Source organism: Eptatretus burgeri, chromosome 1 (assembly GCF_056783735.1).
Source record: "Eptatretus burgeri isolate ZD-2024b chromosome 1, Ebu_testis_v1, whole genome shotgun sequence".
Taxonomy (NCBI): domain Eukaryota; kingdom Metazoa; phylum Chordata; class Myxini; order Myxiniformes; family Myxinidae; genus Eptatretus; species Eptatretus burgeri.
The window spans coordinates 86,073,544-86,086,335 of NC_140961.1; the positions used below are offsets into that span (position 1 = coordinate 86,073,544).

The window sequence follows — 12,792 nt, forward strand, 5'->3', positions numbered from 1 at the left end:
TTCGATTTGTGCAGCAATTAAATAACTCGAATTTGTTCCAGGGTGCAGGCGATTATTAATTCGCCTACTCTTCGCGAAAGACACTTGTAGAGTCTTTAACGTCCATCAGAGGGACCATGTACCTGGTGATGCAACACCCTACCTGCGAATCACTAGTACGGCAGTTGAGAGCAAAGTCAGGAATCGAACCTCCTCTGAACAGCTCGGATGTAAATTAGTGCGATACCTTTGGACAGGCATATTAATTGAACGTAGTCTTCCCTTCAATCTGCGCAAATACACGGCCATCGGGTAATTTATAAAACAAACAGGTAACTTAACTTTCCATTGAGCTTGCATACAAAAACGGGATAAAGATTCAAGTTCATTGGCGACCTGTGAGCTTCAAAGCGATGTGCAACACCCTGGAAAGGACTACCACTCACGATGAGACCGATCTATTATTATACCTTTCGTGGTTAAGACAACAATGAAATCTTAAAAAAAAAAAAAAAAAAAAAAACATTTTCCCACGAAACAAATTATAGATTCCACGGTGATAGGCAGGTGCTAAAGTACGTAAAGCTTCGCTACACCTCCCTTCTCCTTGTGTGCGCCACTCCCAGCAAGGAGCGCCGTCCACAGCCGGAGTGAGCATCTCCTCGGGAGCAGCCAGCAGTGGCGCTTGCGTTTGCAGCGCCCGGGAGGACATGCTGGTAGCGCACTGCCATCGCTGGGTATAGTACGACGCCCTGTTGCGAGCGCTGCCGGCAGGTACGTGTCTCCCGACGATCTCACCTTCATTTGTCGATTGCGCTTATTTCTTATTGTGCACCTAATGGGCTGCGTCGGTCGACGGTCGGTTGAGAAACCGTCGATGTACTGAGCATCGCTTGTCCGGCCAGACATCTGGTCGACGACTTTTCTCTCTCTCTCTCTCTCCCAGGAACAATTAACTATGAACGGGCATTGGAGCTTTGAATTGACAAATAACTGCATCCTCTGTTTTTTTTGCTTTTCCTTTTATCTCTTTGAATGTAAGGGGACTCTATGTTCCAAACCCAAAACCATCATGTTGGAGTGAACCTATTGATCTACCACTAGACCTCCGTCTCACCTGCGTTCAAAGCAGGTATTCAATCTTTATAACATTAACTTCATGTATACGTTTTATAAACACCTTGCATTAACAAACTATCAGATTAAAAACTGTTCGGTTTTATACTGTTCAGCTGAACTTTGAAAAATGATTGCAATTCACCTGGACCCACCTGTCCTCATTTAGAACACTCGATGTCATCCACCCCACCCAACGAAAAAAAAATAATCTCAACCTTCGACGTCGAGACTCAGTCAGCGCAGCCTGCGATCTTTTTCGAGGAATAAAATCGAGAGCAGGGTGGTGTTTGCTCCACCCACGAGGTGGGGTTGGCTCCACCCAAAGTTGGACAGAGCCTTCTGCTTCCCACAAGGACTTGAACTTTCTAGAAGAAGCTTCATAAATGCTCAGCCCTTTGTCTCATCCTCCCCATCCAGACGCTTGTGGTCTCTCATCGCTTCCATATTCTGCAATTCACCTGCGCCCCTTCCACAGGTTCGAGACTTGCTATTCTATTCCACTCCTTCCAGAGGGGATACGCTTGCACTCCATTTCCCTCGTCCCCCCACTGGAGTCTGAGCCATCACATGCCATTGCAGTCAGTCTTCCAAAGACCATTTCCTCGTTCACCAATTCCCTGCACTACACCCCTTCCAAATACAACATGCTAAATCGCCATTCCTTCCCTCTGCTTCAGGAAGGACCTGCACTCATTGAGACCATGACCCACCCAAGCCGCCCACTTGCACCCTGGTCCTTCCCACTTGAACTGTCTCCTCTATTCCTTGCTCCACCTCCTTGCCCAACTAATTTGCCCTCGACAATTTCCCCTCCCCCTTTCCTCTCTCTCTCATCTTGCCCCTCCCCCTTTTCCTCCCCTCTTTCCCCTCCCCCTTCAACCTCTCCCCTTTCCACATCTCCCCTGCACCTCTACTCTCCCTTACTACCCTAACACCTCTTCCCCTTCCATTCTCTCTCCCTGCAACTCTCCCTCTCTCCTCCTCCCCCCTGCACCTCTCCCTCTCCCCTCCTCCCCCTGTACCTCTTCCTCTCCCCTCCACCCCTGTACCTCTTCCTCTCTCCTTCGCTTCCCCCCTCACACCTCTTCCCCTCTCATTCTCCCCCGCTGCACCTCTTCCTGTCTCCTCCTCCCCCTCTTCCTCTCTGCCCCTCCCCCTGCACCTCTTCCTCTCCCCTCCACCCCCTGCATCTCTTCCTCTCTCCTTCTCCTCCCCCTCTCTCTCTCTCTCTCACCTCCTCCTCCAGTGCGCCTCTTCCTCTCTACTCCCCCCTGCACCTCTTCCTTTCTCCTGCTACCCCCTGCACCTCTTCCTCTCGCCTCCCACCCCCTGCACCTGTACCCCTCACCTCTGACCCCCTGCACCTCTTCCTCTCACCAAACCCCCAACACCAAATCCCTCTTTCCTCCTACCCCCTGCATCATTTTTTCTCACCTCCTCCTGCCTGCACCAAATCCTCTCCGCTCCTCACCCTGCACTGATTCCTCTCTCGTCCTCCCCCCTGTACCTCTCGCTCTCGGCTCCCCATTGTACCTCTTGCTCTCTCTCCTCCTCCACCCTGCCCCTCTTGCTCTCCCTCTCGCCTCCTCCTGCACCACTCCTTCTCTCCTCCTCCTGCACAACTCCTTCTCTCCTCCTCCTGCACCACTCTCTCTCCTCCTGCACTTTTCCCTCTCTCCTCCTCCTGCACCTCTCCCTCTCTCCTCCTCCCCCTACACCTCTCCCTCTCTCCACCTTCCGTCTGCAACCCACCCTCTCTCTGCCACCCCCTGCACCTCTCCCTCTCTCCTCCTCCCCCTGCAACTCTCCCTCTCTCCTCCTCTCCCTCTCCTCCTCTCCCTCTCCTCCTCTCCCCTGCCGCTCTTGGTATTTCCTCCTCCGCCTGCACCTCTCCCTCTCCGCTCCTCCGCCTGCACCTCTCCCTCTTTCCTCCTCCCCTGCACCTCTCCCTCTTTCCTCCGCCCCCTGCACCTCTCGCTCTATCCTCCTCCCCCTGCACCTTTCCCTCTCGCGTCCTCCCCGCTGCACATCTCCATCTCTCCTCCTCCCCCTGCACCTCTCCCTCTCCCTCCTCCCCTCTGAACCTCTCTCTCTCTCCTACCCCGACACCTCTCTCTTTCCTCCTACCCCCTGCACCTCTCCCCCTCAACTCCTCCCCCTCTCCTCTCTTCTTCCCTCTCTCCCCTCCCCTGCATCTCTCCCTCTTTCCTCCTCCCCCTTGCAGCACTCCCTCTCCCTCCTCCCCCTGCACCTCTCCCTCTCCCTCCTCCCCCCTGCACCCCTCCCTCTACCTCCTCCCCCTGCAGCTCTCCCTCTCCCTCCTCCCCCTGCAGCTCTCCCTCTCCCTCCTCCCCCCTGCAGCTCTCTCCCTCTCCCTCCTCCCCCTGCATCTCTCCCCTGCACCTCTGCCTCTCCCTCCTTCCCCCTGCACCTCTCCCTCTCCCTCCTTCCCCCTGCACCTCTCTCCCTCTCCCTCCTCCCCTGCACCTCTCCCTCCCACTCTCCCTCCTCCCCCTGCACCTCTCCCTCTCCCTCTCCCTCCTCCCCTGCACCTCTCCCTCTCCTTCCTCCTCCCCCTGCAGCTCTCCCTCTCCCTCCTTCCCCCTGCATCTCTCCCCTGCACCTCTCCCTCTCCCTCCTTCCCCTGCACCTCTCCCTCTCCCTCCTTCCCCCTGCACCTCTCCCTCTCCCTCCTCCCCCTGCACCTCTCCCTCTCCCTCTCCCTCCTCCCCTGCACCTCTCCCTTCTCCCTCTCCCTCCTCCCCTGCACCTCTCCCTCTCCCTCTCTCCCTCCTCCCCCCAGACCCTCTCCTTCCTCCCCCTGCACTTCTCCCTGTCCCTCCTCCCCCTGCACCTCTCCCTCTCCCTCCTCCCCCTGCACCTCTCCCTCTCCCTCCTGCACCTCTCCCTCTCCCTTCTCCCTCTCCTCCTCCTCCCCCTGCACCTCCTCCCTCTTCCACTCATCCCCTCTCCCTCTCCCTCTCCCACTCAACCCCTCTCCCTCTTCCTCTCCCACTCATCCCTCTCCTCTCCCACTCATCCCCTCTCCTCTCCCACTCATCCCCTCCCTCTCCCACTCATCCCCTCTCCCTCTCCCACTCATCCCTCTCCCTCTCCCACTCATCCCTCTCCCTCTCCCACTCATCCCTCTCCCTCTCCCACTCATCCCCTCTCCCTCTCCCACTCATCCCCTCTCCCTCTCCCACTCATCCCCTCTCCCTCTCCCACTCATCCCTCTCCCTCTCCCACTCATCCCTCTCCTCTCCCACTCATCCCCTCTCCCTCTCCCACTCATCCCCTCTCCCTCTCTCTCTCCCTCCTACCCCGACACCTCTCTCTCTCCTCCTACCCCCTGCACCTCTCCCCTCAACTCCTCCCCCTCACCTCTCTTCTTCCCTCTCTCCCCTCCCCCTGCATCTCTCCCTCTTTCCTCCTCCCCCTTGCAGCACTCCCTCTCTCCTCCCCCTTGCAGCACTCCCTCTCCCTCCTCCCCTGCACCTCTCCCTCTCCCTCCTCCCCCTGCAGCTCTCCCTCTCCCTCCTCCCCTGCAGCTCTCTCCCTCTCCCTCCTCCCCTCTGCAGCTCTCCCTCTCCCTCCTCCCCCTGCACCTCTCCCTTCTCCCTCCCTCCTCCCCTCTGCACCTCTCCCTCTCCCTCCTCCCCCTGCACCTCTCCCTCTCCCTCCTCCCACCTGCATCTCTCCCCTGCACCTCTCCCTCTCCCTCCTTCCCCTGCACCTCTCCCTCTCCCTCCTCCCCCTGCACCTCTCCCTCTCCTCCTCCCCTGCACCTCTCCCTCTCCCTCCTCCCTGCACCTCTCCCTCTCCCTTCCTCCCCCTGCACCTCTCCCTCTCCCTCTCCCTCCTTCCCCCTGCACCTCTCCCTCTCCCTCTCCCTCCTCCCCTCTGCACCTCTCCCTCTTCTCTCCCTCCTCCCCTGCACCTTTCTCTCCTCTCCCTCTCCCTCCTCCACCTGCACCTCTCCCTCTTTCTCTCTCCTTCCCTGCACCTCTCTTCCTTTCTCCTCCTTCCTTCCCCTGCACCTCTCCCTCTCCCTTCCTCCCCTGCACCTCTCCTTTCTCCTTCCTTCCTCCCCTGCACCTCTCCCTCTCTCTCCTCCTTCCCTGCACCTTCTCCCGCCTTCCCCTGCACCCTCACTCTACCTGCTCCCCTCTGCACCCCTCCCTCTCCCTCCTCCCCCTGCACCTCTCCTCTCTCCTCCCCCCTGCACCTCTCCCTCTCCCTCCTCCCCCTGCACCTCTACCTCTCCCTCCTCCTCCTACCCCCTGCACCTCTCCCCTCAACCCCTCCCCCTCTCCTCTCTTCCTCCCTCTCTCCCTCCCCCTGCATCTCTCCCTCTTACCCTCGCCCTGCAACCCTCCCTCTTTCCCCCACCTCCCTGCACATCTCCCTCTCTCCTGCTCCCCCCTGCACCTCTCCCTCTTTCCTCCTCCCCCGTGCAGCACTCCCGCTCCCTCCTCGCCCTGCAGTTCACTCCTCCCTCTCGCACCTTCCCCCTGCACCTGTCCCCCTGCATCTCCCGCTCTCCCACCTCCCCCTGCACCTCTCCCTCTCCCTCCTGCTGCCTGCACCTCTCCCTCTCCCTCCCCCTGCACCCCTCACTCTACCTGCTCACCCCTCACTCTACCTCCTCCCCCTGCACCTCTCCCTCTCCCTCCTCCCCTGCACCTCTCCCTCTCCCTCCTCCCCCTGCCCCTCTCCCTCTCTCTCCTCCTACCCCCTGCACCTCTCCTCAACTCCTCCCTCTCCTCTCTTCCTCCCTCTCTCCTCCCCCTGCACCCTCCCTCTTTACCCTTGCCCTGCAATCCTCCCTCTTTCCGCCACCTCCCTGCACATCTCCCTCTCTCCTGCTCCCCCCTGCACCTCTCCTCTTTCCTCCTCCCCTTGCAGCACTCCCTCTCCCTCCTCCCCCTGCACCTCTCCCTCTCCCTCCTCCCCCTGCACCTCTCCCTCTCCCTCCTCCTCCTCCTCCCCCTGCACCTCTCCCTCTCCCTCCTCCCCTGCACCTCTCCCTCTCCCTCTCCCGCCTCCCCTGCACCCCTCACTCTACCTGCTCCCCCTGCACCCCTCCCTCTCCCTCCTCCCCCTGCACCTCTGCCTCTCCCTCCTCCCCCTGCACCTCTCCCTCTCCCTCCTCCCCCTGCACCTCTACCTCCCTCCTCCTCCTACCCCCTGCACCTCTCCCCTCAACCCTCCCCCTCTCCTCTCTTCCTCCCTCTCTCCCCTCCCCCTGCATCTCTCCCTCTTTTACCCTCGCCCTGCAACCCTCCCTCTTTCCCCCACCTCCCTGCACATCTCCCTCTCTCCTGCTCCCCCCTGCACCTCTCCCTCTTTCCTCCTCCCCCTTGCAGCACTCCCTCTCCCTCCTCACCCTGCAGTTCACTTCTCCCTCTCCCTCCTTCCCCCTGCACCTCTCCCCCTGCATCTCCCCCTCTCCCACCTCCCCTGCACCTCTCCCTCTCCCTCCTCCTCCCTGCACCTCTCCCTCTCCCTCCCCCTGCACCCCTCACTCTACCTGCTCACCCCTCACTCTACCTCCTCCCCCTGCACCTCTCCCTCTCCCTCCTCCCCCCTGCACCTCTCCCTCTCCCTCCTCCCCCTGCCCTCTCCCTCCCTCTCTCTCCTCCTACCCCCTGCACCTCTCCCCTCAACTCCTCCCCCTCTCCTCTCTTCCTCCCTCTCTCCCCTCCCCCTGCACCCTCCCTCTTACCCTTGCCCTGCAATCCTCCCTCTTTCCGCCACCTCCCTGCACATCTCCCTCTCTCCAGCTCCCCCTGCACCTCTCCCTCTTTCCTCCTCCCCCTTGCAGCACTCCCTCTCCGTCCTCACCCTGCAGTTCACTTCTCCCTCTCCCTCCTCCCCCTGCACCTCTCCCCCTGCACCCCCCCCCCTGCACCTCCCCCCCTCCACCTCTCCCCCTGCACCTCTCCCCCTGCACCCCTCCCCCTGCACCTCTCCCCCTGCACCCCTCCCCCTGCACCTCTCCCCTGCACCTCTCTCTCTCTCCTCCTCCTCCCCTGCACCTCTCTCTCTCCCTCCTCCTCCCTGCACCTCTCTCTCTCTCCTCCCCCCCTGCACCTCTCCCTCTCCCTCCTCCCCCTGCACCTCTCCCTCTCCCTCCTCCCCTTGCACCTCTCCCTCTCCCTCCTCCCCCTTGCACCTCTCCCTCTCCCTCCTCCCCTGCACCTCTCCCTCTCCCTCCTCCCCTGCACCTCTCCCTCTCTCTGCCTCCCCTGCACCTCTCCCTCTCCCCCCTCCCCTGCACCTCTCCCTCTCTCCCCTCCTCTGCAACTCTCCCTCTCTCCCCTCCCTCTGCACCTCTCCCTCTCTCCCTCCCTCTGCAACTCTCCCTCTCTCCCCTCCCTCTGCAACTCTCCCTCTCTCCCCTCCCTCTGCACCTCTCCCTCTCTCTCCTCCCCTGCACCTCTCCCTCTTTTTCTCTCTCTCCTCCCCCTCTCCAGTCCCCCCACGAACCTCTCCGTCTCCCCCCTTTCTCCAGTCCCCAAAGCACACCAATCCTTCTCCCCTCCCCCGATCCAGTCCCTGCCACGCACCTCCATCTCCACTTCCCCTCACCAGTCCCTGCCTCACACCCCCCCGTTTCTCCACCCCCTCTCCAGTCCCTGCTGGGCACCTCTCCGTCTCTCTTCCACCCTCTCCATTCCCCAGCGCACACCTCTCCAGCCCCCGCCACACACCTCTCCGTCTCCCCTCCCCCTCTTCTGTCCCTGCCGTGCACACCTCTCTCTCGTCTCGTCTCGTCTCCCCCTCTCCAGTCCCCGCCATACACCTCTCCGTCTCCCCTCCCCCTCTTCTGTCCCCGCCGTGCACACCTCCATCTCGTCTCGTCTCCCCTCACACCCTCTCTGTCTCCTCTCACTCTCCAGTACCTACCACGCACCTCTCCATCAACTCTACCCTTCTCCATTCCCCACCGCAAATCTGTCCATCTCTCCTCCCCCTCTACAGTCCGCGCAGTGAACCTCTCCTTCTCTCCTCCCCCTCTTCAGTCGCTGTGGCGCACCTCTCCATCTCCCCTCCCATGCTGCAGTCCATGATATGCATCTCTCCATCTCCCTCCCTCTCTCCAGTCCCTGCCGCACACCTCTCCAGCCCCCCTGCACACCTCTCCTTCTCCTCTCCCCCACTCCAGTCCCCCCGCATACTTCTGCATCTCTCCATCTCCTCTCCAGTCTCAGCGGCGCACCGGTCCATCTCCACTCCTCCTCTCAAGTCCGTACCGCGCGTCTCGCCCCTCCCTCTCCCCATTCCCCGGCTCACAACTCTCCGTCTCCCTCCCCCTCTCCAGTCACTGCCATGCACCTCGCCATCTCCCCTCTCCCCTCCATCCCCTGCCATGCACCTCTCATTCTCATCTCCCTCTCCAGTCCCCACGTCTCACCTCTCTATCTCCACTCCCTCTCTCGAGTCCCTTCCGTGCACCTCTCATTCTCGGCTCTCTCTCCAGTCCTCGCCGTGCACCTCCACCTCTCCACTCCCCCTCCCCACTCAACTCCCTGCCAAGCACCACTCCTTTTCCCCTCCCCCTCTCGAGTCTCTTCCGCACACCTCTCCATCTCCACTCCCCCTCTCCAGTCCCTGCCACGCACCTTTCCGTCGCCACTCCCCCCCCCTCCAGTCCCCATCGGGCACCTCGCCATCTGGCGACCCCATCTGCAGTCCTGGCCGCACACCTCGACATCACCCCACCCACTCTCCAGTCCCCGCCGCGTATGTCTTCATCTCCCTCCCCCTCTCTCATCCCTGCCGCACACCTCTTCCTCTCCCCTCCTCTTATCCAGTCCCTGCCGCACTTGTCTCTCTCCCATCCCCCTCTCCAGTCCCCGCCACGCATCTCTCCATGTCCCTCCCCTTCTTCAGTCGCTGTTGGGCACCTCTCCATCTCCCCTCCCACTCTCCAGGCCCCGACATGCATCTCTCCATCTCTCCTTCCCCTCTCCATTCCCAGCCGCGAACCTCTCCATCTTCCCTCCCCATCTCCATTCCCCATGGCGCACCTCTCCGTCGCTCCTCCCCCTCTCCAGCCTCCTCCGCACACCTCTTCAGTCCCCACCACACACCTTTACGTCTCCCCTACCCTTCACTCCCCACCGTGCTCATTTCCATCTCTCCTCCCCCTCTTCAGTCAATGCCGCGCACCACTTCCTCTCACCTCTCCCTTTCCAAACCCCTATCGTGCACCTCTCCGTCTCCCCTCCCTCTCTCCTGCCCACCCCACGCACCTCGACGTCTCCCCTCCCACTCTCCAGTCCCCACCGCGCATGTCTCCGTCTACCCTCCCCTCTCCAGTGTCCGCCGCACACCTCTTCAGTCCCCACCACACACCTTTGTGTCTCCCCTCCCCTTCTCCAGTCCAGGCCGTGCTTCTCTCCATCTCCCCTCCCCCTCTTCAGTCATTTCCGCACACCACTTCGTCTAAACTCCCCCTCTCCAGTCCCCGCCGCACATCTCTCCATATCCCTTCCCCTTCTCCAGTCGCTGTGGTGCACCTCTGCATCTCCCCTCCCACTCTCCAGTCACCGACATGCATCTCTCATCTCTGCTTCCCCTCTCCAGTCCCCGCTGCGCACCTCTCCATCTCCACTATACTCCCTGCCACTCAACTCTCCTTTTCCCCTCCCTCTCTCCAGCCCCTGCCGCGCATCTCTCCTTCTCGTCACCCTCTCCATTCTCCTCTGCGCACATCTCCATCTCGTCTCCCACTCTCGAGTCTTCGCCGTAAACCACTCCATCTCTCCTTCGCCTCTCCAGTCCCCACCGTGCTCCTTTCCATCTCTACCCCCCCCTCTCCAGTCTCCTCTGCACACCTCTCCATCTCCCTCCCTCTCTCCAGTCCCCTCCACACACATCGACGTCTCCCCTCCCCTTCTCCAGTCCCCTCCGCACACCTCCCCAGTCTCCCCCTCTCTCCAGTCCCCTCCACACACATGGACATCTCCCATCCCCTTCTCCAGTCCCCACTACACACCTTTACATCGCCCCTCCCCTCCTCCGTCTCCCCTCCTCCGTCTCCAGTCCCTATCAGGCACCACTACGTCTCCGTTCCCTGTCGCGCACCTCTCCGTCTCCATTTCCCCAATCCAGTCCCTGTCCCGCAAATATCCGTCTCGCCTCCCCCTCTCCATTCCCTGCTGCGCACCTCTTCCTCTCCCCTCCCCCTCTCCAGTCCCCACCGCGCATCTCTCCATCTCCACTCCCCTTCTCCACTCCCCGTGGCGCACTTCGCTCTCTCCCCCCTCTCCATTCACCGCCGCACACCTCTCCGTCTCACCTCCCCCTCTCCATCCCCCGCCGCGCACCTCTCCATCTCCACTCTCCACCGCACTTGTCTCCATCTCCCCTCGCCCTCTTCAGTCCCCGCCGCACCCCTCTTCAGTCCCCACTACATACTTTTTCGTCTCCCCTTCCCTTCTCCAGTCCCCACCGTGCTTAGCTCCATCTCTCCACCCCCTCTTCAGTCTATGCCTCGCACGTCTTCCTCTCCCCACCCACTCTGCAGTCCCCGCCGTGCACCTCTCCATCTTCCCTCGCCCTCTCCAGTCCTCGCCACGCACGTCTCCGTCTCTCCCTCCCCCTATCCAGTCCCCACCACGCATCTCTCCATATCCCCCCCCTTCTTTATTCGCTGTGGCGCACATCTCTATCTCCCCTCCCACGCTCCAGTCCACGACATGCATCTCTCTGTCACTCCTTCCCCACTCGTCGCCGCAGCACACCTCACCTTCACCCCTCCCCATCTGCAGTCCCCGCCGAGCACCTCTCAGTCTCCCCTCCCCCTCTCCAGTCCCCGCCACGCACCTCTCCATCTCCACTCCCCCTCTCTAGTCCCGCCGCACACCTCTCCATCTCCACTCGCCTCTCCAGTCCCCGTCGGGCAGCTCTCCGGCTCCCTCCCCCTGTCCAGTTCCCGCTGCGGACCTCTCCATCTCCACTCTCCCTCTCCAGTCCATGCTATGCACCTATCCATCTCGTCTCCCTCTCTAGTCCCCACCGCGCACCTCTCCGTCTCCACTCCCCCTCTCCAGTCCCCGCTGTGCATGTCTTCCTCTCCCCTCAACCTCCCCAGTCCCCGTAGCGCATGTCTCCATCTCCCCTCCCCCTCTCCAGTCCCCGCCGCACAACTCTTATTCAGTCCCCACTACACACATTTTCGTCTCCCCTCCCCATCTTCAGTCAATTCCGCACACCTCTTCCTCTCCCTTCCCCCTCTCCAGTCGCTGTGGTAAAACCTCTCCATCTCCCCCTCCCCCTCTCCAGTCCCTGCCACGCATCTCTCCATATCCTCTCCCCTTCTCCACTCGCTTTGGCGCACCTCTCTATCTCCCCTCTCCATCTCCAGTCCTCTCCACACACCTCGACATCTCCCCACCCCCTCTCCAGTCCCCACTGTGCATGTCTTCGTCTCCCCTCCACCTCTCTAGTCCCTGCCGTGCACCTCTTCCTCCACCCTCCCTTTATCCAGTCCCAGTCGCACTTATCTCCATCTCCCCTCCCACTCTCCAGTACCCGCCGCGCATCTCTCCATTTCCCCTCCCCTTCTCCAGTTGCTGTGGCACACCTCTCCATCTCCCCTTCCACTCTCCAGGCGCCGACATGCATCTCTCCATCTCTTCTTCCCCTCTCCAGTCCCTGCTGCGCACCTCTCCATCGGGCCCTCCTGCTCTGCAGTCCCCGCCGCGAACCTCTCCAGCCACCACCGCACACCTCTCCAGCCTCCCTGTGCACCTCTCCTTCTCGTCACCCGCACTTCAGTCCCCGCCACACACATCTTCAGTCCCCACTCCCCACCATTACCTCTCCTCGACCATTCTCTGGTCCCTGCCGTGCTTATCTCCGTCTCCCTCCCCCTATTCAGTCAATTCCGCGCACCTCTTCCTCTCCCCTCCCCCTCTCTCGTCCCCACCGCACATCTCTTCATACCGCTCCCCTTCTCCAGTGGCTGTGGCGCACCTCTCCATCTCCCCTCCCCCTCTCCAGCCCCTGCCGTGCACCTCTCATTCTTGTCTCCCTCTCCATTCCCCGCAGTGCACATCTCCGTCTCCCCTGCCCCCCACCTCTCCCCCCCAACAGCCCCCACCACAAACCTCTCCGTCTCCGTCTGCCCTCCCACTCTCCAGCCACTGCCGCACATCTCTCATTCTTGTCTCCCTCTCCAGTCCTCTCTGCGCACCTCTACTTCTCACCTCCCCCTCTCCATCCCCCGCCACGCACCTCTTCAGTCCCCAGCACACACCTTTACATCTCCCCTCCCCTTCTCCAGTCCATGCTGTGCTTATCTCCGTCTCTCCTCCCCCTCTTCAGTCAATGCCTTGCACCACTTCCTCTCACCTCCCCCTCACCAGTCCCTGCGGTGCATATCTCCATAAACCCTCCCCTTCTCCAGTCGCTGGGGCACACCTCTTCATCTCCCTCCCACTCTCCAGTCCATGCTGTGCACCTCTCCATCTCATCTTCCTCTCCAGTCCCCGCCACGCACCTCTCCGTATCCAACTCCTCTCCAATCCCCGCTGCAAACTTCACCATCTCCCTCCCCTTCTCCAGTCCACTCCACGCACCTCTCCTTCTCCACTCTCCCTCTCCAGTCCCTGCTGCGCAACTTTCCGTCTCACTCCCCTCTCCAGTCCCTGCCACACACCTCGACGTCTCCATTCTCCA

At 61.4% G+C, this 12,792-nt stretch overlaps 1 protein-coding gene across 1 annotated transcript in view; it reads left to right on the forward strand.

Annotated features, from left to right (window-relative positions):
* Positions 1 to 613: 613 nt before the first annotated feature.
* CELF2 (CUGBP Elav-like family member 2) overlaps positions 614 to 12,792 on the forward strand; it is a 134,227-nt gene continuing 122,048 nt past the window's right edge. The window contains exon 1 of the mRNA XM_085890869.1: positions 614 to 753. The gene's annotated coding sequence lies outside the window, so the exon portion shown is untranslated. The remainder of the gene's footprint in view (positions 754 to 12,792) is intronic.